Source organism: Somniosus microcephalus, unplaced genomic scaffold (assembly GCF_052327205.1).
Source record: "Somniosus microcephalus isolate GS21.2 unplaced genomic scaffold, FLI_Smic_1.0 unresolved_chr3, whole genome shotgun sequence".
Classification (NCBI taxonomy): domain Eukaryota; kingdom Metazoa; phylum Chordata; class Chondrichthyes; order Squaliformes; family Somniosidae; genus Somniosus; species Somniosus microcephalus.
Window position 1 is genome coordinate 14,303,567 of NW_028225181.1, and position 5,324 is coordinate 14,308,890.

At 44.1% G+C, this 5,324-nt stretch overlaps 1 long non-coding RNA gene across 1 annotated transcript; it reads left to right on the forward strand.

Annotated features, from left to right (window-relative positions):
- The first annotated feature begins 220 nt into the window (after positions 1-220).
- On the forward strand, positions 221-4,612 carry LOC147091215 (uncharacterized). The gene is made up of 9 exons (XR_015075134.1): positions 221-291; positions 507-675; positions 1,725-1,791; positions 2,007-2,175; positions 2,523-2,691; positions 3,040-3,106; positions 3,321-3,489; positions 3,838-3,904; positions 4,135-4,612. It is a non-coding gene; the product is annotated as an uncharacterized LOC147091215 (long non-coding RNA).
- The last annotated feature ends 712 nt before the right edge of the window (positions 4,613-5,324 follow it).

Consider the following 5,324-nt stretch of genomic DNA (forward strand, 5'->3'; position numbering starts at 1 on the left):
TGCTTTCAGGTAAGATGCAGTGTTATCCTGTACAGCATGCTATATAGTAGATAATATAGTTTAACACACACCAGCACGGTTAATCTCAGCTTTAACTAAAGAGAAAGGTGGAAAATAACACCAATATATCCCACCAAGTAATTTCACTGCCTTAAAAGTATTTTTCTCCTTTTTGTGTATGATTTTCTCCTTGCTTAATCAAACATTCAATGTTGCCACCTCAGGAATCGCCGCAACTCTTCTCCAAGGATGTCGCACTGCCCACTAAAATAGAAAGCTGAATGCTTTCAGGTAAGATGCAGTGTTATCCTGTACAGCATGCAATATAGCAGATAATATACTTTAACACACACCAGCACGGTTAATCTCAACTTTAACTAAAGAGAAAGGTGTAAAATAACACCAGTATATCCCACCAAGTAATTTCACTGCCTTTAACGTATTTTCCCCCTTTTTGTGTATGATTTTCTCCTTGCTTAATCAAACATTCAATGTTGCCTCATCAGGAATCGCTGGAACTCTGCTCCAAGGTGGTCGCATCGCCCACTCAACCTTTGCTCTCCCTCTGGATCTGACAAGATTCATTGCACTGGCTGTTGCCTCATCAGGAACCGCTGCAACTCTTCTCCAAGGAGGTCGCGCTACCCACTCAAGTAGAAAGCTGAATGTTTTCAGGTAAGATGCAGTGTTATCCTGTACAGCATGCTATATAGCAGATAATGGCCTAGAAATTCAGTCGCGTTTGCGCCCACTTATTGGCTATAAAGTGGTTTGCGCCGGATGTTTTTTAGCGCCCGAAATTGAGTTGGTCCCTAACATCGGCGTTAGCCGGTAGCGCTGCACCGGCACCGATGACATCATCGGTGTGCGCAGCGCCCCGGTTCCAATGGTAATCTGTCCCGATGGCCAAATTCAGTTGCGGCCGCCTCGCCCGTCGCGGCCGCAAACAGCGTTTGCAAAACGGTGCCTTACAGCTCCGAAAGGCCGGCGCATAAAGGTGGAGGGGCAGCCGGCCGCTTTCCTGGTGGCCGCCTGGCCGCACCTCCCTCCCCGGACTCCTGCACCACCCCCCCGCGGCATTGGTGTGTGACTCCCGCGAGCCCGGCACTTCTCCGTGGTGCCGGGCTCATTTGACGGGGGAATCCAGCGGCGATCTCACGGCTGCAGGCAGCTCCTCCTTAAGAGAAGGAGGAGGCCTGCAGTACCCCAGCCTGCCGCACCGCATCGGTTGCCGCAGCGGCAGCTGGGCGCCGGAAACTGACATTCTTCGCCCCAAACGAGGCGGCCAAACCCTCCAATAGCGCCCGCCTCCGTCTTGGGGCGGCGCTACTGAATTTCAGGCGGGCGCTAGGGGAATCCGGCCCAGCGCTAAATTTCGGGCACTAAAGACCTGGCGCGGCGATACCGAATTTTTAGCCCAATATACCTTAACACACACCAGCACGGTTAATCTGAACTTTAATTAAAGAAAAAGGTGAAAAATAACACCAATTCTCAGTCACTGGTAATTTATTATTACATACTGCATGTGGTCTCTGGGTAGACTTTTGGGACCTGAAATTATGCCTTAGCCCATTTAAAATAAATAGCCTAATTCCTCAAACTCACTAATTGTTTGTACACAAATATCCTACAAAGTAATTTCACTGCCTTAAAAGTATTTTTCCCCTTTTTGTATATGATTTTCTCCTTGCTTAATCAAACATTCAATGTTGCCTCATCAGGAATCGCTGCAACTCTTCTCCAAGGAGGCCGCGCTGCCCACTCAAGTAGAAAGCTGAATGCTTTCAGGTAAGATGCAGTGTTATCCTGTACAGCATGCTATATAGTAGATAATATAGTTTAACACACACCAGCACGGTTAATCTCAGCTTTAACTAAAGAGAAAGGTGTAAAATAACACCAATATATCCCACCAAGTAATTTCACTGCCTTAAAAGTGTTTTTCTCCTTTTTGTGTATGATTTTCTCCTTGCTTAATCAAACATTCAATGTTGCCTCATCAGAAATCGCTGCAACTCTTCTCCAAGGAGGTTGCACTGCCCACTCAAACTTTGCTCTCCCTCTGGATCTGACAAGATTCATTGCACTGGCTGTTGCCTCATCAGGAACCGCTGCAACTCTTCTCCAAGGAGGTCGCAATGCCCACTCAAGTAGAAAGCTGAATGCTTTCAGGTAAGATGCAGTGTTATCCTGTACAGCATGCTATATAGCAGATAATATACCTTAACACACACCAGCATGGTTAATCTCAACTTTAACTAAAGAGAAAGGTGAAAAATAACACAAATTATCAGTCACTGGTAATTTATTATTACATACTGCATGTGGTCTCTGGGTAGACTTTTGGGACCTGAAATTATGCCTTAGCCCATTTAAAATAAATAGCCTAATTCCTCAAACTCACTAATTGTTTGTACACAAATATCCTACAAAGTAATTTCACTGCCTTAAAATTTTTTTCCCCTTTTTGTGTATGTTTTTCTCCTTGCTTAATCAAATATTCAATGTTGCCTCATCAGGAATCGCTGCAACTCTTCTCCAAGGAGGTTGCACTGCCCACTCAAACTTTGCTCTCCCTCTGGATCTGACAAGATTCATTGCACTGGCTGTTGCCTCATCAGGAACCGCTGCAACTCTTCTCCAAGGAGGTCGCACTACCCACTCAAGTAGAAAGCTGAATGCTTTCAGGTAAGATGCAGTGTTATCCTGTACAGCATGCTATATAGCAGATAATATACCTTAACACACACCAGCACGGTTAATCTGAACTTTAATTAAAGAAAAAGGTGAAAAATAACACCAATTCTCAGTCACTGGTAATTTATTATTACATACTGCATGTGGTCTCTGGGTAGACTTTTGGGACCTGAAATTATGCCTTAGCCCATTTAAAATAAATAGCCTAATTCCTCAAACTCACTAATTGTTTGTACACAAATATCCTACAAAGTAATTTCACTGCCTTAAAAGTATTTTTCCCCTTTTTGTATATGATTTTCTCCTTGCTTAATCAAACATTCAATGTTGCCTCATCAGGAATCGCTGCAACTCTTCTCCAAGGAGGCCGCGCTGCCCACTCAAGTAGAAAGCTGAATGCTTTCAGGTAAGATGCAGTGTTATCCTGTACAGCATGCTATATAGTAGATAATATAGTTTAACACACACCAGCACGGTTAATCTCAGCTTTAACTAAAGAGAAAGGTGGAAAATAACACCAATATATCCACCAAGTAATTTCACTGCCTTAAAAGTATTTTTCTCCTTTTTGTGTATGATTTTCTCCTTGCTTAATCAAACATTCAATGTTGCCTCATCAGAAATCGCTGCAACTCTTCTCCAAGGAGGTTGCACTGCCCACTCAAACTTTGCTCTCCCTCTGGATCTGACAAGATTCATTGCACTGGCTGTTGCCTCATCAGGAACCGCTGCAACTCTTCTCCAAGGAGGTCGCAATGCCCACTCAAGTAGAAAGCTGAATGCTTTCAGGTAAGATGCAGTGTTATCCTGTACAGCATGCTATATAGCAGATAATATACCTTAACACACACCAGCACGGTTAATCTCAACTTTAACTAAAGAGAAAGGTGAAAAATAACACAAATTATCAGTCACTGGTAATTTATTATTACATACTGCATGTGGTCTCTGGGTAGACTTTTGGGACCTGAAATTATGCCTTAGCCCATTTAAAATAAATAGCCTAATTCCTCAAACTCACTAATTGTTTGTACACAAATATCCTACAAAGTAATTTCACTGCCTTAAAAATATTTTTCACCTTTTTGTATATGATTTTCTCCTTGCTTAATCAAACATTCAATGTTGCCACCTCAGGAATCACCGCAACTCTTCTCCAAGGAGGTCGCACTGCCCACTAAAATAGAAAGCTGAATGCTTTCAGGTAAGATGCAGTGTTATCCTGTACAGCATGCTATATAGCAGATAATATACTTTAACACACACCAGCACGGTTAATCTCAACTTTAACTAAAGAGAAAGGTGTAAAAGAGAAAGGTGTATAATAACACCAGTATATCCCACCAAGTAATTTCACTGCCTTTAACGTATTTTCCCCCTTTTTGTGTATGATTTTCTCCTTGCTTAATCAAACATTCAATGTTGCCTCATCAGGAATCGCTGGAACTCTGCTCCAAGGTGGTCGCATCGCCCACTCAACCTTTGCTCTCCCTCTGGATCTGACAAGATTCATTGCACCGGCTGTTGCCTCATCAGGAACCGCTACAACTTTTCTCCAAGGAGGTCACACTGCCCACTCAACCTTTGCCCTCCCTCTGGATCTGACAAGACAACAACACCCAGTGTGTAGCATTAGCAAAGGAACTGGTGCTGCTTAGCTGCTTCAAAAGTTTAAGCTCATTGTGTGGGATGAGTACAAAGGCCCACAAGAGGGCACTTGAAGCACTCAACAGAACTCTTATTGATTATAAAATCACTCTGTACACTCTGTACAATACCAAACCTATTAGGTTTTCAAACTTTTACCAGAAGGAGTATTCACTTAGTCTTTGGTTGTAAGTCCAGCATATTGTAAAATGTTCTATTGTTCTCCATTATTGAAATAAATGTTCACTGTTGATTTCTAAACTGACCTTTAGATGTCTGCGATTGTATCTTTTATTTCACTATTCAACTCATTCACTGAATCTTTGTGAATAATGTAATATCACTCCTGGTGCTTGGGAAGAGTTCTTCAATCCCAACAGTTTTACAAACAGCTTTATAAACATGGCACAGGGTTCTTGAGTTCCCCCTCTCTCCCAACCGCTTTCCCCCCCATCCCTTTCTCTCCTTCCCGCCCCCCCTCCCTGCCTCCCCTGCTCTCTCTCTTCCGCCTAACTCGCGCTCTCTCTCTCTCTCTTCCCCCCAACTCGCTCTCTCTCTCTCTTCCAACAACATGCCCTCGAGAAAGCCTCGGCACCGCCGGGCTCCCCCAGCTCGTCTATATATATAAAGCGGCTCTTCTGTCTGTCTGTCCCGATGTCTGTCTGTCCGTTCTCTATATGTTTGAAAGTTACAGAGCGTACCGACGCGCGCGTCGCCTCAAAAGAAAGCTTGTGATTCTGGACCGGTCATAGGCGTATTTACATTTCGGCCGGACAAAAATCCCGCCCGCGTATCCGAAAAACTTTCAGCGTTCCGCTAATTAGCATCTCATTAGCGACCGTGTGACATCGAGGTCGACCAATCGGACGGCGGGTTCCTGGCGCGTGCCATCCTACAGTTGAGTGTCGAGTGACTCGACGATTGACCAATCCTATGCTTCGGTGACCTGACCGGTCGACCAATCGGTGCGTGTGTGG